The sequence below is a fragment of the Pelodiscus sinensis genome, chromosome 21, assembly GCF_052426305.1.
Source record: "Pelodiscus sinensis isolate ZL-2025 chromosome 21, ASM5242630v1, whole genome shotgun sequence".
NCBI classification, from domain to species: Eukaryota; Metazoa; Chordata; order Testudines; family Trionychidae; genus Pelodiscus; species Pelodiscus sinensis.
This window is the reverse complement of record NC_143072.1, coordinates 4377010-4398960: the sequence shown is the minus strand read 5'-3', so window position 1 is coordinate 4398960 and position 21951 is coordinate 4377010. Positions and strand designations below refer to the sequence as shown.

Below are 21951 nucleotides of genomic sequence, written 5' to 3'. Positions count from 1 at the left end.
CTGCAACAGAAGACTCTTCTCCTGTTTGCCAGTCCTGCTTCTGTCGAGGGTACTGTCAGAGAAAAACAAAAACCCAGCCATCAAGTCCCTAAATATCGGATCCTGAGTGCTCTGAAGTCTGTGGGTGTCTTTCCATTGATTGCCATGGGATGTAGAGTAGGCTGTAAGTGTCAATTTAGGTGGAATGCTTTTGCTCACTCAAATTGGGCTTTGGTACACTTATTTTCTGAGAGAAAATGTTTTTGCTGAGAGCTGCAATATGCTGGTCCTTGAAATGGGTGCTTGTTAGCACTGTTCCCAACAAGCCCTTCAGCTGGCTCCAGAATGATTGGAAAACTTTGTACATTGAACGGCGGGTTAGGAAGATACTGATAATCTGCTTAATGGTACAAAAGTTCGTCGTCCTCTGACGCGGTCTGTGAGTCTCTTCGTGGCTGTGGGGTTGAATGTCCGGTCTCAGGCTCTGTCTTCACTTGAAAGGCTAGAGAGGCATAGCGGCAGTTGCACGACCGTAGCACGTCCCCGTAGGCACTTGCTGTAGCAATGGGAAGAGTTATCCCATCCTGGTAGTTGATCCTTTCCTCCAGAGGCAGCAACTGTTTTATGTTTGGTGTTAGATTAGCTTAACTGTTGCTTGGGGGTGTGTGGATTTTTCATATCCCTGATCAACATAGCTGAGTTGACCTCATTTTCCATGGTAGAGGAGCCCTTAGTGTGCATCCATAGTGCAACTAGGCCATATTTTCAGAGCCCAGCTACCCACTGGTTTCCGAGTGAGTGTGGTCTGGAAACACAGGGAGGCTTCTGGACTTGAGGCCAGATAAAAATGCTAATAAAACTGGAGCAGATGAGTTCCTTCGACTGCCTGTCCCAGTTAGAAATCTCTGTTAACACTCTGCTTCTCAGAACCCAGGTTAGTGATCCCCAAAGACATTTTGGTTTTAGTCATCACCTTGAGCTAGTGGGCAGAACCTATTGCTCAATAATAGAGTCCCCGGGGCTTCAGATCTTCTCAAAAGGTGAAAGACAAATGTCCTGCTCCCATTTGCTGCCAAAGGAGGTAGGGGAGGAGAGGATGCCGCCAACCTTAGCTCTACTAAAAAGCTTCAGGCAACTGGACGGCAAAAGGGAGGGAGCTGTCTCTTAATTTTAAATCCATTGTTGAGTTTAGTGGAGGAAGTTGATTAGTCGGTGGCCAAATGTGAACATGGAGATGTCGACTGTTGGAAATTACCTTTGGGTTTGACCAGGAAAGCCTTAGTTTGAGAGCATTGGAACAGCAAATCAAAGCTGCATGCTGTGATGATTTCCTTATTTTGTTTATAATTTAGGAGGCACATTCAGTTCTTCTGTCAAGGCCAAAGAATCGTGTGTTGATAGTATTGCAGTGGGCTCGGAAACAAGCTGATTTGCGTGATTTGAATAAGGGCAGTTCAAGGAGGAGGATTAAAGGTACCTGGCTTGGTGTCAGATGATTTTGCTTGACCATGATGAGACGAGGCCTCTGTTAAAACAGGAAGAATTTTGGTCCCATTGAAACCATTAGGAATTTTGCCGTTGACTTCATTAGGAAAGATGAGATTGGCCTGATCTCATCCATAAATTATTTCTCTTGCATGTAGCACACTGAGTCAAGTTAGTTACGGCTTCCTCTTCAGGCAGGCGTAGTAGTTTGCCTGGGTCCTGATTGCCAGTCAGCTGTTTCCAGAAATACAAAAACAGAGATTAAAGATGCGCCGCTGTATTGAAGAACTATAGCAATTATAACTTGTTCCTGGCAGCGTTATTAGGTGAAACGGAGAGTTTGTTTTTACAGAGATCCACAGAAATGTGTTTTGGCTCCACTTTGCTCATCTTGGCAATGGTCAGCTCTGAACATTGGTATTCTATCACATTTCTGATAAAAGGAAACATGTTTATGACTTGGGGCCAGATTTGTAAAAGGTGTTTAGGCACCTAGTGAAATTTCAAAAGCCTCTGAGTACCTAAAGTCCACTGAAATTAATGGCTATTAGGTACCCAGGTGCTTTTGAAAATCCCACTGGGCACCTAAATACCTTCTACAAATCTGGTCTTTAGCAGATGTTTAATATACTGCTAAAAATTAATTTTAGGCCAAAAGAAGAATTATGCCTGCCTTCTTCCATGCATATATAACTGCTAATAAACATACAGGGGACATCAGTGCTAAAGCTGTTTTGTAGGTATGAAATAACTCTACACAGGTGGGTTTTAGTATTTTTACCCGTAGGTTCATATAACAAGGTGGTCTGTCCCACACTGTGAAGTTTAAATCTGTGGATCAATATGGAATGGATTATTCTAATTTCTTTGCAAGGGCGGGACAAGGAATGCTGTCCCTAGGATGCAATGTAGAGAAGTAGTTTGCCCCGTTTGTTGTCTCTTCCTCTAAATAATTCTTGGGAAACCAGCACATCTTGTGAATACATTTTGAAATCTCCAAGACCAAAAGAGAACCCCTCCTTGTATGTGTTTGGGTTCCCTCCACCCCTAGACATTTCCTGTCCTTCCAGTTATGAAGTTTGCCAAGAACTCTGCCATTCTTGTTTTGATCATTTATTTCCCCCCAAATTTCTTTGTTGCGTGCGCTCTCATATTAAAACAGTTTGTTTTGACCATTTATTTTACTCAACATTTCTTGGTTGCACACGCGCGCTCTCTCATATTAAAGCAGTTTGTTAATAGACCAGACCATAGCAGACCTCCTGAAAATAATTTTTCCCTCCTTGGATAGGAGAAGCAACTGACAAGTACTTATCAGAGTCTATTCTGCTTTGGATAGTACCTCTGGGAATCTATCAGAAGTCCATTCTTCTCTGAGACTGGTGCTTAGGGATTTTATTAATAGTAGCAGCAGTGTTTTAAACAGAAGGGTTCACTTAGCTGGCAAATATTCAGTTGCAGTTTGATTGGATGAAAGTTTATCAGTCTGATGCACAAGACACTGAATAAGAGACAGGACTCATTTCAATGCATCTTGAACCATTTTGTATGCCAAGAGATGGGCAAAAATTGGGCTCGGGAGGGGGAGGGGGGCGGGATCTGGCTGCCAACCGTTTCTCTCTGTCCTGCCCAGCTGATGAGCAGAGGTGCAGGCTTACAGCTGGCAGCATGAGTTCAGCTGGCCCGCCCGCTTGCTCCGTCCTGTAGCCGAGCTGCTCCCAGGATTCTCCTGCTAGCTGTGCAGTGGGGAAGGAGCGGAGCGCTGAAGTCAGGGTGACCCCTTACCCCTGGACCCATCTCTGCAGAGCAGGGGGTGGGGCGAGGGAGACACACCGTGGAGCTGCTCCAGTCTGAAGCATGGATGGTGAGTGACATGGGGGAGAGCCTGTCTTAAGAGGCAAGAGTTCAGTGCTCGTGTGCTCACTCACTCGTGCACTCTCTCTCTCTCACAAACACACTCACTTTTCTGCATAGTGGGGGAGGGGGAAGACGACAGAGCAGGACAGCTTTCCCTCACGTAAAACCCTACCGTGGCTCCTCTCAGAAACTCACCCAGCAGCAGCCAACACACACACACTGTGTCACTGTCACACATACTCAGTCTGTGTCACAAAATCTGTCCTCCACACACAGTCTCTCTCTTTCACACTCACTCTTTCTCACTCTGTCTCCCAGCCCCACCCCTTCTGCCCGAAGCCCCACCCCTTTCCGGGGGGGCAGAGCCTGCCACTGACCACGTACCAAAATTCACGAAGCATCGCCTCTACAAAAATTGTCCACCCCTGTCATATGCTCTCTAATGTCCTGGTAAAATTGGGTTATGTGTCAATATGGCTTTTTATATTTTCTTTAGGGAAAGGGGGGTTCTTTGTGGACCATACCTCCTTTATCCTGTCTGAAGCTTTTTGTTCTCACAGCTAAACCCAAAGACGGATGCTTCAGAGAGAGAAATGCAACGTGGTTTGAAGAGTAAGAGTAAAGGGATAAGCAGCTGTTCCTGGGATTCTATAGCTCATTTGGGACAGCTAGCAAGTGATAGGGTTTAAGAAATGCTTCACTTGGATTGTAAGCTTTTTGATGCACGGACGGTAGATGTCCAGAGTACAAGCTCTGTGACTATTAATGCACATAACAAATAACAATCATCCAGTGGGCAGGATGAATGTTGGAGGCTCACCAGAAGTTATCGGTTTGATGCAGGAATTTCTTGGCGCTCTGTGTTCATGCAGGAGATGATGACGATGATCGTCCCCTCTGGCCTTCACATACCTGTGTAGCCAAAACTCACTCACTCTTTCTCCAAGATGAGCCGTGGCCAACCCGAGGCTCGTGAGCTGAATGTGGCTCTTCTCCTCCCCCGCACTCTGGGTGTGGCTCATGAAGCTCCTCCCCCTCCCTCCAGTGGCTCGTAAGCTGCCCCTACGCCCCACAAAACAGCCCTCTCCTCCCGGCTCCCTGTGCTGACCTGAGTAGGGGAGCTGTCCGGCGCGGCCATGAAAGATGTAGAATGAAAGATGGCGTTGGGCATCTGGAGCCTGCTGTGGCCAAAAAGCCTCAAAACGCGTTTAAATGCGTTTTCTTAAAGGGGCAGAGCTTTTTTTTTTCTTTTTTTCAACCAAATGCAACCGGGGGCCTTCTTTGGGCAAAATGGGCAAGGTGATCTCTTCCCCCTGACTTTTAATTTTTACTAGGAGCAGCAGAAATGAACTTCCTACAGAGAGATGCTTCGCATCAAAACCAAGAGATGGCTCACACTGGCATGTGGTACTGAACTATGATTTCCATCACAGAGCACTTGGACATGTGGGCCGTGTTGCTTATGGAAGTTGCTTGAATTCAGATTTTCTAGGGCATAATGTCCTTCGCTGATTTTTTTTTTTTAAACTATGTTTGGGAGATCAAAGATGAGGTATGTGTGTGAAGAACATAGGAGAATCCAGCAGAGCTGGTGTAGAAATTTTTATTTAATGGGAGCAGGCACTGGCCTTCTCGGAGACATGATGCCCTCTGGCAGCATTGTCCAGTGAGCACAGGTTTGAGAACTAGGAACTCTCTCAAGTTCTAATGCTAGTGCTGTCGCGGATGTGTTCTATGTAAAGCCATACCTAATTCATGGCCATGAAAAATGTGTTATAGGTCATGAAAGCAAGCATCCCCTGTGAAAACTGGCTGTTGTAACTGGGCAACACAGAAGTGGCTGGTGCTGGCGAGGCCCCCAGCTCTGAAGGCAATGCTGCCACCAGCAGCAGCGCAGCAATAAGGGTGACAATACTGCAGATCTCCCCCCCCCCCCCCAATATCCTTGGGACCCTCTCAGAACCTCCACAATTACACTACTATGAAATTTTAGATTTAAACTTCAGAAGCTGTGAAATTTGAGATCTGTAAAATCCCATGACTGTGAAATTTACCAAAAACTGACCTTCGATTTATTATGGCCCTACTCATAAGTTCCTTATGGCCTGATCTGATGCCTGTTCCAGCAAAGCTCCCATGGATTTAAGTGATGTGTGGTGGGTTAACCCTTTTCACTCCGTTGAGCTCTCACTAGTAGAATGGGGCTAATGAAACCCCTCTGGTTTTGCCGTGGAGTTGCGAGCTTGGGTTAGTTAATGTTTGCGAAGCAGTGATGACGCATTTATGTATTACTCTTACTTCCGTGGGCACTGGCCTCTGTAAAGGGGAGTGGTTGATTGCAGTCCTCAGCTCTGAAACGGGATTGTTGGCTCATCTCGTCAGAAGACAATTTTACTTGATTATAGAGGATAATGCTGGAAATTCCTCTGCTCTGGGTTGACGGCATGTCCAGATGGTGAGGTCAGTATTGCACAGACCCCACTTAATTACTTTGTATGCTGGGATAAGCGCTGCTATTTAATTTTTTTCCCCAGCTGACTCCGTGATCGCTCAATCCCATTGTTGTCAGTAAATATAGGAAGCGGAAAAAACAATAGCGGCACTACGTTCCTATTTTAATTGGAAGTAATCGGTTAATTTCCCACTTTTTTTGTTAGTACAGACAGAAGTTGAATGGGAACACCAGTCCTGTGGTTATCACTCCCAGATGACCTGAATTTTCAGCCTCTTAAAAGAAAATTAAGTTAGGAACCTCTGCGATACCAGAATTGTATTCTCTCAAGTCTGTCATGAACAAGATTTGGTAAAGTACAAAAAAGACCGTTAAACTAGCATAATCTCATCCCGCCATTTGCTAATGGTTGATTTTAAAAGTGAGATTATACTGCTGTTTAGTACAGGAAGGAGCTGAAACCTATCCCAGCTCATACATCATCCACAGGATCATTCATTAAATTCCTTTTGCGGGATCATCATCCGTGTTCCCGCTAATCTTTTCCACCCATATGCGGATTTTTTCTTCCGTGTATGGAATCATTTTTATGTGCACTGAGTTATGTGTGAATGTGCACCACTAGTAGAAACAAAAAAACTTATCTGGGAGCACTCTGCTAATCAGCTGGGTGGCATTTGACTGTCTCCTGAGTGGCTGCACAAGCGCATAGTTTACGGGGAACACTGATCATCAAACCAGCAGAAACCTCAAGAGTATGCCTACGCTGCAATCAAAGGCGACTGCAACACCTGGAGACATGTAGCTTTGATCTCACTAGGTCAGGTGAAAACAGCAGTGAAGTGGCTGCAGTCCAGGTAGCGGGGTGAGCTTGTTTCTCATGGGCATTGTGACGACGTGTTGGGGATCCCCCGACTCTGCACCCCCGTCCGCACCCAGATGGGACTCTGTCAGTCAGTAGAGTAGTAGGTTTATTGGTTCTCAGGGACACAGGCGATGGTAGCGGGATACACGATGAGAGCTGACAGCCTTATCCCCCCCCTGCGGGGTAGGGGTTCAAGGGCCCCTGAAGCCCCCCTGTCCTGGCTTTAGCCTGCCTTGCTCTTCTTCCTTCCCCGGACAGCCACCATCCCTCACTCCCCCCAGGCAGCCACACCCCTTCCTTTGTTCAAACTCCTGGCCAGGTGTGAAGCTGTTGGGCCATTGTGTCTTGGCTCAGGAAACCCCAATCCCCCGCTGGGCCCTGCACAGACACTCCCAGAGTCTCTGCAGACCAGCATCAGGCAGGGTCACACCAGTACAACAGTGCAACCAGTGAATGCAAAACCAGAGTGCACCCCCACTACCTCATAGACATACCCCTACTGGGCTGGCTGATCCAGCTTGTGGTATGCTGGCTTCACTGCTGCTGTTACTCACCTGAGCTATCTTTGATCTCGCCGGTTAGTGTCTACACCTGCAGCTGTCCCTTGCGGCTGTAATGCAGACAGGCCCTTAGCGAGGCCAGGTGGAGCGTTAAGTGCTGGCGGTTACAGGCGAGTTCCAGGGTGACTCGGAGACAGACAGACAGACACACATTTCTAAAATATAGAGTAAGAAAGACGCTGGAATGGGTATAGATCTCGCCTAGGGTGGCTGACCAGTTATGAGTATTCCTCATTTAATACGTACCCGCTTAACATATTTTAGTGATAGCACGTTTTGGGTTTTTTAGGGAACTTTTTTGAATTGCACGACCGTCCCCGGAATAACACGATTTCCCCAGCTGGCCCGTTGCTGGCGGCTGCACGGGGCTTCCCCCGCTTCCCTGCAAAGCGGCGGAGGATTCGCCACTTGCCGCACCGTTCCCCGGCGACCCCCCCTCGCCGGACGCAGTGCGGGCCCCAGCAGACCCGTCACAGGGGAATACTCCCAACCCAGTCCCCTTCCCCTCTCCTCCCCTTCCCTTCCCAGGAGCCAAACACCTCCCCTTTCTGCTGTAACCCAGTCCCCTTTCTCCCCCGACCTTATGTCCCGGTCCCAACAGACACCCCCGCTTGAAACTCAACCCCCACCTTTTCCATTATTTTCAATGGGAAAATGGACCCCGCATAACACGTTTTTTTCTTAAGACGATCATTTTCTGAAACATATCTATTGTGTTAAATGAGGAATTACTGTATAGGCAAGGCTTCTCGTTTGGATCTTTTTGCTGATGATCTCTTATTAACGCTCCCTCTGCTCCTGGGGCTGATTTTGAAGACTAAGACCACCCCAGCAAGGGGCTAGTTCAGCTGAAACTGGGTGTGTTTAACAAGTGCTGGTGACCTCACAGGTGCATCTGCGTATTGTAAATGGTAGGTTACCCTCAAGACAGCATTTTACAATAGGACTTTCTGTAGAGCTGGATGGGAAACTCTGTTGTGGTTTAAAGTTTAACCACGCAGGTTACAATGGCTGGTTTGTTCTCTTAGGCAGGACAGGGCTGGGATTAGCAGGAAGAAGGATTCAATGTAGCTATGTATCATTGTCGGTTGCTCAAGCAGACAGAGAAATTTGCTAGAGGAAAAGACTTCTGATGCTGTGTGTTTGTACAACAGGAAATGATTTTGATCCATGGGAGGATCTCAGGTTTTCTTTTCTTATTGCAGTGCAACATGAGTGGAAAAATTCCTCAGAGGACTGACCCTGGAGCTTGTAGTACTTTGGCTTTTGTTAAGGTCGGGTTAAGGTACGCAATTCCAACTACGTAAAATACATAGCTGGAGTTAACTTATCTTAAACCGAGCTTGGCTTCGTCCTTGCAGAGGGAGGCCAGTGGGAGCAAACACTCCCATCGGCTTCCCTTACTCGTTGCGATTGCAAGGAGCACTGGTGCCGACCAAAGCAGCCCTCAGTGTTTGACTTAGTGGGTCTTAACTAGACCCACTAAATCAAATTCCGGAAGATCAATCTCTGGTGCGGCAAGTGAAGACATGGCCTCAGGTTTCTCTGCAAGCTGAGCACTTGGGCAGCCATGCAGGAAAGATTCAAATGTTGCTTAGGTGATTAGCAGAGTTCCCGCAGCTGGCAGCATGTGTTTCTACTGTGGTGCATCTGCACATGCTTCAGCGCATGTAATAAAATGTATTCTGTACCTGGATGGAAAAAATTAAAGGGAACATTGCTCAGCATCCCCACTTCCTAGGGTTCAAAGGAGTGTTGTTGAAAGGGGACCTTTCCTCGGCAACTGCTTATTTTAGAAACCGCATCCCCCTGGGCTCTCTGAATAGTAGTTATAATAATCATCTGAGGGCACCAAGATACTTTATAAATGTTGGTTAAGTCATAGACCACCTGTTTGAGTTGGGGAGGCCATACTGTTTCCAAGGATGTCAACCCTTACTGTTCAAAAACCATGAATCGGGCCCTGAAAAATTGTGAGGTTATTTTTGTAAAGAAAAGTACATTTGGGTTCTTTTTATTTGCTTTTTTGTTTGAGCTTTCAGGGTGCGTTCGGTTCATAATTTCATGCGTCTCTGCAAGTGCGAGGGCTAGAGACTTTAATTTAAAAGAAAATTAAGAGAATTCAGGTTGCTGTCTGGCTCCAAGATTAGAGGCTTTGAGGAAGATCATCAAATACCATAATAAAATTGCTGGAGTTGGCCACAACACAGAGGAGGAGGGACCTGTTTGGGCCAACAGAACGAGCCAATAGTAATATAATTGTTTGTATTATCATAGTACTTAGAACCCCAGTAATAGACCAGAATATTCCTATATTGAGGCACTGTACAAACACTGGTCCAATCACAAGGCATGCTGGGCCAAATTCATCCCTGGTGTAACAGCCATTGAGATCATTAATCTGAATTTGGCCTACTGCTTTCACAGAAGAGTATTCCACCCTGTCATTGGCACTGGTCACTACACGCTAATATTATTTAGGGACTAGTAGTGGGAAGCTCAAGGATGCCATAGGAAAAGGGGCAGGTGAAATGACTCTGAGACCAGAAATGATGAGCATGAATACTGGAGAATGAAGGCCGATGCACACAAGCTGTGTGGGTAACCTTGTTCCGGGTGCTTTACAGCTTCTGTTTCATATCTCACATTCTGTACAAGCAACAGTTCCTTCATTTGGGACTGGCAGATCTTTGTTGGCAAGTAGCAATTTCTTGCACCACCTTTAAAAAATTCCATCCGCAATGATCTTACAAAGGAGCAAAGTAGGAAAAATGCCACCTGAAATTTAGTTTGATATAAGGCTGTTTACTCGGTATGCTTTGACGCATGTTGACAGTTTGTGTTTTAATGGTTGTAAAGCTTTAACTTTTTGAATCCCGGTGTCTGCTGTGATAAATAATTACTGTATGATATCCCCTGCAATTTCTTGCAATTGTGAGCATTTAAATTGATTTTGAAATGCTTCAACATCATTTTGCCCAACTGTGAAATATTCAAATAGATGAAACTAAAAATCAAACCTCTCTGTGATCTGTCGAAATGATTAAAATAAATAATGTAAGGCTGCTCAGATTTCCTGTATTAGAAACCACCTTCCCTCATTTTCCACCTGCTTGAAGATTGTTAGTTAGTGAATGGAGTTGACGGTGCAACTCTCTGCTTGAAACTCTTCCAGGAACGACCTAAAATTGTGTGTTTAAAAACAAGGTTGATAATAAAGGGAAGTGTGGAAAGGCTTCCTTCACGGTACTATCCTTTGCCCTTAGTGCTAGAGCCCAGAGTTGGTCTTAGGGGCGGGTGAGCCGGGTGGTCTCCTGGGGTTGCCATTTTCAAGGCACCGCTGACAGAGCTGGTCTTAGCAGTGAGCCACAACCACAGTTCAACCCGGCCTCCTGAACTCCCCAAGCCTCTTTTTTTGCTTGACAAATTTTCCCCAGCGGTTTTTTTTTTTTTTTTGCTTGGCTCGGGGTCGCCAGTTGGTTAGGACCTGTCCTGCTATAGCCCTACAAATCCGCATATTTCTGTGAGTATTCATGTCCTCAGATGTGGCTATAAATATCCACGGCTCAATTTTGCGGCTGCAGATGCAGATGCAGATACAATGTTTGTATTTGCACAGGGTTCTACATAACATATATGAAATTGCTATCCTTGTTAAATTAGATATTCTTTTTTTAGCCCCGAGAAGTAGAATACCTGTGTTTCTGCTGTGGTGGCCAGAGACTGAATGGATAAATATGACTTCACACTGTGGTCTGTGGAAGGTTCGTACCACTTCACTTTTCTGTGGCCGCTTCTGGGAAATACCTGTTTGCGAGAGCCCTCAAGCTTGACTTCAGAGAGAAATTTTCAGTGCAGTGGGCAGGGCAATTTGGGGTTTGGCTTCTGTAACTGCCAGTGCCAAATGCGGGATAGTGTCCTCACCTTCATGACTGCTGTAAGGTGCCAGCCAGCCTGCTGAGCGATACATGGGCATACCCGGCCGTCCTGCCACGTTATCCCGAACCCTGTCTGAATATTGCATTTTCTCCTTGGTGTCTCAGTTCCTCAGACTGTCTTCACGGGCTATGCGGGATCCTTGTAGGGATGTCAAATCCCGGTTAAAAAGTTAACCCGTTAAAACGGAATGTTAAACATTCCATTTGACCGGTTCACCAGGATCTCGTCGCATGGTGCGGTGGGCCCGCCTGGGCCTGCCACACAGCAGGCTGCCCTGGCCAGGCTGGGCCCGCCACACCACGCCACATTGGGGGCCGTTCCAGCTCGGCAAGGCCCGCTGCACTGTGTCATGGGCAGGGAGCTGCTTCAGCCCAGCTGGGCCCACAAGTTAACTGCTTACCTGGTAAGCCGCTTTACTGGGTAACTGGTTAACTGGTTTAATAACATCCCTAGATCCTTGTGGGTTTCACACTTGCATTTCCAGCAAACCTATACTGCTTCCCTGGGGGATTTACTCTCTCCTTATCGTCTTGTTCTCTTTTCCCATTATTGCTCCGCAGAAACCCCGTACCTGACAAGTGGTTCTGCTTGGCAGAGCCAAGAGCCATTGACAACTTGTCCTATTCAGGAAGCCATGTACCTTCCATCTCCGTGGTACAGTGACCTGTCCTCAGTCACGGTCTCTTTGGAGACCTCAGGCTGCTACATCTTGACGTTACAATAGGGAATCCCGCACTTGCTTAAGCTCCAGCTATTGGCAGGAAAAATGTGTGGGGTAGGGCACGGGGATAAGAGAGTACAGCTGGAAAAGTCAGAATCGTTTAGTTCAATATTTGGAATCGGCTGGTTCTTAGGTCAGCAACATGAAAAGGCAATAAAAGAAAATACTGCAGGGTAGGAGACTGGGAGCTTGGGCACAGATGTCTGGTACTAGCCTGTGATAGTTCCCAGGTGTCTGACTTGCTGCCATAGTGGTGGTTGTATAGACCTACCTGTGGCCCACAACATGCATGTAAATGTGGCGGTGTCCAATGGACCACTACACTCAGATGCAGCAGGCATGGTAGCGGTAGGTTGGTGAGTTAGATTCTTTTGCGGTTGCTTTGCTCATCCCTTCAGCAACTCTCAGAACACTTTCATGGGAACATGAATTGTTATGGGTGTTCAGTTAAAGTGGGCTTGGACTAGGGCATCAGACTTTTTCATTCCCTTCCGTTGCATGTGGGCACTGTTTTGGCACCTTGATCCAATTGTCATGATTTGGGCCCAGCATCAGCAAGTTTGCCTCTTACTCTTATTGAAAGGTGGTTGTGAGCGGGAGCAAGAAGGGAGGCTAATTGAAAATCTGAACCTAATGCTGTGTTTAGCTCTTAAAGACTCTCCATATTTCCTGGGGGCTCTTCAGTTTCTTCTTCAGAGTGCCTTTAAATTTTTAAACACATTATGAGCCTAAGTGCATGTAATCAAAACCTTCCCCCTCCCCATGTCCTGCTGCATGAACTTTCTGTCAACTTGAGATTGCAGCCTGAGATACCAGATACTCTCCTTTTTATAATTGTCACCTTTATAAATAGAATTTATTTATACAGTATACAGATGTGTCAAGGCATGGACCCGCACTGAAAAGATCTCCTAGAGCCACGAAACCCGTCTTAAAACTTCAATCTTGTGCTGCTTAGAATCTGTAGCAGATGAGACTTTGTTAGGTTGTATTTAGCAGGTTTTTGGAGTTATGAAGGATGAGATGAATTCGGGGAAATATTCTCTTAAAACCATTTGGAGTTTTTACTTGGTTAGATCATCAGGACACTTTGGAAGGGGAGGGAAGGATGAAAGAGCAATGCTTCCCTATAACATGAGCTAGGATTTAAACTGAGGTATATGCATCTCAATTTAAGGAGCAGCCGCGCAGTAACAATTCCCCGTTCTCCCTGTAAGTCCAACAGTCTGTTTTGTAGACCTGTGTAGAGTTGCTGATATGTGACTAGTGAGTTATGGTGCCCTTATATTTTGCAATTAACTCTGCAGGTGCATGAGTGTGCCCGCAGGTCACAAGTTGCACGATGAGGGCCTTCGTGTCAGTTTGAAGAGCAGCCTCTGTTCTTGCGCGGTTCTAACGTGTACATGGTCGCTTCTCCGCTAGCACAAGAAATCTGCAGCTAAAACTGTAACCAAACAGCCAGTGGTGGTGCCGCACAGAGAGACTGCGTCACAGATACTGGTAAACAAGCTTAAAAGCAAACAGTCGCCTTTGGTGAAAAAGGTCTTGGTCCTACTAGTAGTGCAGCCCAGCGGGGTCTCTGGGGGCAGGGAGGAGTGGGGTTTCGCGCGGCCTGCGGCGCGGCCTGGCCGCGGAGCCTCCCCCACCGACCCCTGCGGCTGCAGGGTCTTGTGCTCCCGCTTACCCCTCCCCCCCCTCCCGATGGTTCTGCAGGGTCTTTCCTATTTCCTCCCATGTCCCCTCTCCTCCCGCCCAGCTTTGGGTCCGGCAGCTGCTTTCCCCCTTCTGCAGACCCCTTCGCCCAGCCCATCCTCCCCTCCCACTTCCTCTGGGCCCGGCGACCCTTCTGTGCTCTCCACGGAACTGGGCCCGGCAAGCCGTTGGTGCTCCCTGCAGTGTGCTGCTGGGGCAAGCAGGCACTGCCTGTGGGCTAAGCAAGCAAGCTCCGTGTCCTCAGGCGAGACGCATGGTGTCCAGCCCCCCCCACCACTTCTTTCTTTCCACCCACCCTAAACGGCCGAGTTGCCCCCATGCTAGTAACTGAATAAAAGCTCCAAGGCTAGAACTAAAATACTGCTGGATCTGTAAAATAATTTCATGGTGATTCCACACGAGGTGGATGCCTCTATCCATAGGGCAGCCCTTTGAAACCATTGCAGGCCTGCTGGTACCAATCAAGTTGTGGGATTAAAGTTTAAGCTGGTTACAGCAGAAGTTTGGGCAGTGGACTCTTAGGGTGCATCTACACAGCACCCTTAGCTCGAAATAAGCTACGCAATTTGCGCAGCTGATTTCAAGTGTATTCGAAATAGCCTGTTTTGCAATTCGGTGCTGTCTACACAGCGCCAAATTTCAAAATAACTCGCTATTCTGAAATGCCCCTTAACTCTCGTGGAACGAGGGTTACCGGGACGTCGGAATAAGCCGCCTGTTATTTTGAAATCTATTTCGAAATAACGGGCTGCTTCAGCAGACGTGGAATAGCTATTTTAGGATCCTGAAAATATCCCGAAATAGCTGTACAGTGTAGATGTACCCTTAGGTCATTTCCCAACTCTAAATTCTCTGTGCCTCCGTTTTTCTCCGTTTGAGGTGAGAGGGGTAATTTCTCTACTTCCACAGTGCGGTTGTGAAGCCTGACTGAAATGTCCGTAAAGTGCTTTCGAGACCCACTAGGCGACGGCTCTGTAAGCCCCAGTATCGCAGATTCCCGGCCCTGCTGCAGAGCCCCATTGGCTTCACTTGGACTCCACATCTGCCCGCATGGGACAGCTTGCGGAATCCAGGCCTAAGTGCTTCTTAAATAGCTGCTGAGATCACTATTGTTAATGTGATTAGGTGAACGGAATAATGACCACCCTGAGAACGTGAGTGCTGAGAAATATAACGTATGGGAGACAGCATCTATTAATTTCTGTTCCTGAGGAATCCGCCGCAGCCAGGCATGGCTTCTGTCCATCTACCATTTCTGTGAAGTCAGACCTGCCCTTCACACCAGTAAATGAATATACGTAGCAGGTACAGCACTGTCAGTGGCTGGCCTGGGCCAGAATACCCATGTAAGATGGCAACAAAAGTAGTTTTGGGGTTTTTTTGTTTTGTTTTGTTTTGGTGTGTGTCAAAACCAAGCAGAAACCAATTTTGAGTGGTTTTAGTTCTCTCTCCCCTGCTTCTTTTACCCCCCTCACTGTTAAAGCCAAAAAGTTTTGATCAAACTGAAAAATGTTCACAACAAACGAAAATAAATTGCTCATGGGGGTAAATATGGAGCTCCGCTTGCCACTTCTGGACTGTGCAGTGTATAACGTGGAGAGGACTGCTGCCATTGTGTCCCTGGGGCTGTGGGGGGGTCTCAGCAGTTCTCTGCATGTTGCAAACGGTAATATCAGGACCAAAGAATGGATCCAGTCAGTGTTCAGAGACAGGGAATCGTGTAATACCTAGCTGAGTGAGTAGTAGAACTGGTTGAATGAAGGGGGGAAAAATTGCAATTCTCCCTCCTTCCCCCCTGCTTTTTCATGCGAAGTACGATATACATTTCAGCAGATGTGGATTTCAAAAACCTTTGCTACCTCTAGAAACAAGTTTTGGTGATTTGGTGATTGGATTGATTTAGTTGGGATTGGTCCTGCCTTGGGCAGGGGGCTGGACTTGATGACCTCCTGAGGTCTCTTCCAGCTCTAAGGGTCTATGGTTAATGGACAAGCTTGTTCATTCTTTAAAGGGCTTGTTGAATGATTTTTTTGAAAAAGCAAAACAAAACATTTTCCCCATCTTAGTGTGCTTTGAGACGTAGGCCATGTGCCCATAGTTTTCAGTAGATGCTGAGTCCTATTTTCCAATATTTACACCAAAACACTGGACCGTTTTCCCTTCCGTGTTCTCCGTAAAAATCCAGAGTCCCAATAAAAGTGAATTATTTTTTATTTTAAATAAAATATTTTTCTCAGAAAACCTGTTACCACATCATTTGGACACAGGGCTGAGTTCTGAGACAGTATGTCTCCATTGATCTTAGAACGTTAGCTTCAAAAGCAGGGATCCCAGGCCCAGTATATCTCGAGTAACCCAGTGCAGATCCAGAATGTGTGTGTAATCCAGAGGGGTTACAGCATGCTCGGATTAAATACTATGATACAAGGTTGTAAAATTGGAGCAGTTAATCTGAGTCAATAACATGGGAAGCAAAATATGTATTTAACCAAGTCAGTAACAAACTATTGCTGCTCATTAGTGAACTCTTAACCTGTTTTTAAAACTATGTTGACACAAGCCTAAATACATATTTACCTGCGAAGCCACAGCAGAAAATAAAAAAACAAAACAAAAAAAAACCCCAAACCTTTTCTGCTCTCTCTGGCAAAAACAAGCTAACATTGCACAGATTGTTCCTTTCTATTTAAAAGAGGGCTATTCAGGAATGAATGAAGGATCAAATCCAGAGAGAATTCACTTTATAAGGGCTTAGACTATATTCTGTTTGGTGTGATTGCAAAGTCTAGTATAGGGCGACGGATCCAACCCAAGATCTAGCTGGTAGCTGAGTGTGTCCTCATGAGGAGATTAGACGAGGAATTTGAGCTGGCTGATTCGTCATTAGGCATTATAAAAGGAGCACGTGACCTTTGAATGGGAGTGGATAACCCTGTCCAGTAATGAGCATTTCCTTTAGCGTAGAAGTGATATCAACAAGTTCTGAAGAGATTTACCGGGTAGTGGAGTTGAAGGACAGGCTGATGTGTGTCTGTGGAGGGGGCTGGAAAAAAAGCTTGAAATGGAAAAAATGGGTGGCAAACTTCGAGCATTCAAAAAAACCCCCAAGCTTTAAGGCAGACATTTGACCCTTACCTGTACTGATACTTGTGCTCAGTCTTGGATGTGTGTCTCTAAGGCTGCCATGCTGGCCTGAACTTCCTAGTGTGTGGTCTTTGACTTGTGTTACAATGAATCTAAGTTTGTATTTAGGGTTGCCAGATATGTTCCCTAAAAATACCAAACATGGCGAAGGAAAAATTGGTTGAGCAAAAAAAAAAACCCACTCCAAAAAAAAAAAAGAGTCACCGTGCCTTTAAGTCCCCACGCTTTGTGGTATTTTCTGTTTGTTTTTTTTAACAGACAGAAGCCGCAAATACTGGACTGTCCGGGCCAATACTGGACACCTGACAACCCTATTTGTATTTGATCCACATCCTCTCACGCACAGAAACATTAACGCTTTTTGAGGCCTTCCCCCTAAACTGTCTGTCTGAGGGAGGGTAGTACAGGGATAAAGTGCCATATGGGGGTGACTGAGGACTACAGTGACACGTTCCTCTCTGGAGCTGCAGGGCCAATCTGACAGTCTGCGGGTAAGGTGGGAGTAGGGAGGCAGACTCACCGTTCCCAGAAGGGGTAGGGCGGGAGCAGCAGTGCTTCCCCGAGCCCTCAGAGCTATCTGGAGCGTAGTGCTCCAGAGGAGACTTAAAGAGGCTGGAGTTCCGGCTGCCACAGTAGTATTGGTGGTTGCTGGATGCCCCCGGCCTCTTTGAATCTCTAGGCCCCAGCGGGACTACCCCTTTCCCTTCCCTTCCCTCCCCTCCCCTCTCCTCCCCTCCTAACTACTCACCCACTTGGGGGGCCTGGCTTTGATAGAATGGACATCTCCATTGTCTACTTGGCAAATCAGCATTTTTTGGGGGGGCGGTAAAACATATTTGGAAGTCAGAGCTATAGTATTAGTCTGGTTTTGCTCCTTGTGACAGGGCGCTCGCCCTGCACTGACCCTTTAAGGGCAGACCCCGGCCTGAACCAGGGCTGGGGAATTTAGCCCAGCTGAGGCTGTACTAGCCCATTAGGGCCCAGCTGGGCGCTATAATAGAGGATGGGCTGCTGCTGTGAGAGGAAGCAGTGAGAACCTGGCTGCTGAGGGAGGAGGAGGCTCCCTGGAGCTAGGGCAGGGCTGGGGAGGCCAGGCAGGGCTAGGGGAGCTCTGGCCAGCAAATACTCGGACTGCAGGGCTTGAAAGAAGGCCCGCTGGAGGAACATCAACCCCCGGAAGGGGGGCTCAGAGACAGACTTGGGCACTGCCGGAGGGCAGTGTGGCGAAGAGGACGCCGCAGCCGGGAGTAAAGAGGGGAGGCACCACCCCAGAGAAGGCACCCTACCTGCCAAGGGAGCCAATTCCGGAAGACAGACGGCAGGGGGATACGGTGGTGAGTGCGAACCCCCTCACACTCCTGCTTTGGAGAGAGAAAAGTGACCTTCCCCCATCACCGCTTTGAGCTGTGTCCAATGGCTCCTTAGTGCCGAATCGCCTCCCTCCACTTGACCCAAGAGTACGAAAAAAAGTAGGTGACGACTAGCTAGTACATTCATTTTTATCCTGGTGAATTCCACGTACTCACTGGTGCTAAAGAGAGTGTGCACTTAGATTTTTGTGGCCTTCAAAATAATACTGATCGATAGGAGTGGGATTTCCTTTTGTAGCCAGCCATTGTCACGTTGCTCACATTGAAACCCCCTTGCAGTTTCCAAGAGCATTGGGAAACCCAAGATGGTACTGGAAGGGGGTAAAGAATTGGCTGCATTTGAAAGATCACATTACAGGAAAACTTGAATCACTCTGCAGTGATATTTATTACTATGGTGAGGAGTGTTAAGTAGCCTGGCAGATGCTTTGTGAGTGATAACCGGAGCTCTCTTCTGCTAGCATGTTGACTATGAATGAGTGGCAACAAGGGCATTTTAAGAAATGATCTGTTTCCTTTACTATGGTGTTAGATTATTGCTTCTCCTGTTACTTACTTGGGCTGGGAGACAAAGTATGTATGGCAACAGCCAGTGACTTCTAGTAATCTCTAGAATTCAGTGTTCCAAAGCAGCATATTAATCGCATGAGAGTTTATGATCCATTGCAAAGCAAAGCTATTGGCGTCTCAGGAGATGGAATAGCCTGTGTCCAAAGGAGCACAAAATAAAGTGGCATGCTGGGTCCAAATTTGGTGTCTCTTTTGTGTGTGTTAGAAATAATTCCATGGAGTTATGCCAGTGTACACAAACATAAAAATAAACCAACGTATGTAGCTACACAACCACGGGGGAGAGCAAGAATTGCTTGGCTAATTCACTGGACAAGTGGGTAAAATGGCTCCCCTTCTGTGTATCCTTTACAATTCTGCTTGGATTTTTTGTATTAATTGAAGAATTCAGTGTTGGCGAGTAGCCACCTGCTTGAATTGTAATTTTAAAAAATTGCTCACTTTATCTTGTGAGAATGCTTGTGCGGATGTGACTTTGGAGAATTTAAATGCCTGCCTTTCTCTAACGAGTGTTGGAGCAAGAGACTGAGCAGCCACTATGCAAATTTTCCCAGTTGGCTCCCTCACGCCTGTCTACAATGAGAAAATGGAAAGCCTCACTTGTTCCTGTAAGGCTTAACCTGACCTTTTCCTGCCTTCAGTTTCCTCCAGTTGCCAAGTGAATCCTCCAAGGGTGGGGGGGGCTTCATAATTGTCTTCTGTGCCGCCTGCATGATGTGGAAATAGTCTCCAATCTCTGCACAAGAAGAAAAAAGCTCTTGAGGCGCAGGATGTCATGCGTCTGTGTCAAGAGGAGCCATGGTCTCTCTTTGGGTGCCTGATGGGGACACACAAGTTAGATATCTCTGTGACTTAGGTAGTCTTTTTGTTCAGCAGGGTTTGGGAGAGCTGATTCCTTTTTACTCTGCCACAGACTCAGTGTATGACCTTGGGCTAGTCACTTGGGGCCAGATTTTCCAGTGCCCGGCGGGTCAGGTTTTTATACCATGCTTTTTAAAATGTGGCCTCTTATTTCAGTGCCTCAGTGGGAGCAGAAGTCTGAAACTTGGAGTCTTGGTTTCTTTCTGCCTCAATTCCCCTTCTCCCGTCTTTTTTCTGTTTTGTCTGTCGTAGGACTATAAGCTTTTCAGGGGAGGGACCAGTGTTCCCTCTTAAGATTTTCCACCCGTGAGCGGAGTGAGTTTTGGCTTGTGCACCAGTGTTGATGTCATGTGCGCTGATTTGCATGTGTGCCACCGTGGCACCCAATTTATTCACACACATGTTCCCAGCTGCTGGAGCAGTATCTCCCCCGCCATGTGGCAGGTCCCATTCCCAGCCACCAGAGCAGACCCCGCCCCCTCCGCCATGCGGCAGGTCCCATTCCCGGCCCCAGCTGCCAGAACAGGCCCTGCCTCTTCTCCTCCCTCCCCCCCCCCCCCGTTGCCATGTAGCAGCTGCAGCCACTGGGGCAGGCCTCTCCCCCCCCCCCCCCCCCCCACCACATGGCTACAGCAGGTCCCAACTCCCTCACCATGTCGTCTCAGCCGGCTCCGCCTGCCACACGGTTCTCCAGAGGAGGTGGGTGGGGGAAGATTTTTTTTGTGAGCGGCCAAGCAGGTGCGCACCATAGCGGGAACTATGGTAGGTGCCAGTGCAGACCCTAGCACATGGGTTCCCAAACTGGGGGGGGGGGGGGGTGAAGAAATTCCTGTACAGGCTGTTGGCTCCCCTGACCAGCCCGGGGACTTGTGATGGGGATGAGATGGCCTGAGAACATGATGGGGGAGGGAGGGCAAACATTCCTACATGCTAATCCTGGCTCCGAGCTATGGTTTACGGAAAATAGTTTCCATGTCGGAATGAGTCTGATGTGGATAATGATATTTGCTCACCTGCTTCAGAGAGGAGAGGTAAGGGTTAAGTATTGCTCGTAAAGTGCCTTTACAAACGCAGAGTGTTGTGTATTGGTGAGTGGTAGTGGGTGTGTTTAACTGCTCATCTCCAGAGAGTTCTGTTGAGTGGTATCGGACACTCTCTTTCTTTGCTTCTATTTTGTGAGCTCATCACCCTCTTTTTTTCCCCCCCATTTCTTATGAACAAGAGAGTGGGGTAACCCTTGCTGTGGCAGTCACATCCCGTTCTCTAGAGCGGTGAGGGCCCTACCACTGGATCTCTGGGTTGCCAGGCAGTAGAATATTTATCTCTTCCCCTTCTTCCACCAGGACTTCAAATGCTACAGCTCTTCCACAGGGCTATAATTACATAAGCCATAGAAGTGGTACATCAGTGCCCAAGCAAATGGTGTTGATTTTGCCAGTAGTTGAAACCTCTCATTTATTCTATTGTTAAAGTGATATAATTAAAAATGAGGCGGGGAGTTAAATTTGCTTTGACCAAGACAATGAAAATGGGGCGCGTGTGTTTGTCCGAATAGACCCTATAAATGGTTTGTTTGCTTTCTAACTACCAGTCTCTGAAGTGCTGATACGATAAACAACCTCCAGCCCCAAGCCTGGTGCTATTTAAAAACCGGTTATTGGCATAAACATGGGCAGAGGTAATTAGAACCCTGTGTTAAAACCGAGCAAGCCTATGTGGTCTTGACTGGTGGAAAGGTTTTCGTTCTGATGCATGTCCCAATACTGCTTTGTCTTGTTCTTTTTTTTGCTGGGTATAAATAAAGGTTCTGGTAATTCAGCATCACACAAAAGCATGCAATGGCTTGTGGCAAAAATGTTGCTCTAACCATGGGGGCCGTTGGCCAACATGTGCAGTCTTTGAATGGCAAGTTGGTTTCCTGCATTGTGTGGAACTGACAAGCAATGGGCAGGGCGGAGGGGGGAAGGGGAGCTCCTAGAACTGTTGTTGTTTTCCCCTTTGGATTGCTAAAAGAAGAAAATCTGGAGGAGTGACTGCTTGACTGCTCTCCAGAGTTCCATGAATTTAGTGGGAGCGTCTTCGTTAGTTCCTGTGGTGCAGAAAGTACTGTGCTGGCATTAAAGTCTGGCTAGAAACGCGCTGCCTGTTTTGTTTGCGTTACCAGCTTTCAGGTGCTTGTGGTGGTTTTGCTGGCCATGCAGTCCGTGCTCGGCTCATGCACAAGGGCTTATCATTTTGCAGCTGCTAACTATGTCATTACTGCTGTCCCCATGGAAACGCAGGGCCTGCATTTTTGACACGATACTGATTCTGAAGCTTTGGAGATGTTATTGCTTACCCCCGGAAGCTTGGCCATAAGGGTGAGCTACAGGGCGAGCATCGAGTTAGAGAGCTAAGTGGCAGCTATTGCTTTGAACTCTCTCTGACAGGGTTAG

The 21951-nt window shown here is 47.2% G+C and overlaps 1 protein-coding gene and 1 long non-coding RNA gene across 7 annotated transcripts in view; both read left to right on the top strand.

The window, feature by feature from the left end:
* LOC149521906 (uncharacterized) overlaps window positions 1-20342 on the top strand; it is a 39847-nt gene extending 19505 nt beyond the window's left edge. Inside the window, exons 2-3 of one of the 2 annotated variants that reach the window (XR_016347688.1) lie at window positions 13-19960; window positions 20012-20342. This is a non-coding gene — a long non-coding RNA (uncharacterized LOC149521906). Of the gene's footprint in view, window positions 1-12 lie in introns of both variants that reach the window. The other variant, XR_016347687.1, reaches the window with a different exon arrangement.
* The window catches only part of CASTOR2 (cytosolic arginine sensor for mTORC1 subunit 2), a 243787-nt gene that overhangs the window by 20662 nt on the left and 201174 nt on the right, over window positions 1-21951 (top strand). The window lies entirely within an intron of this gene.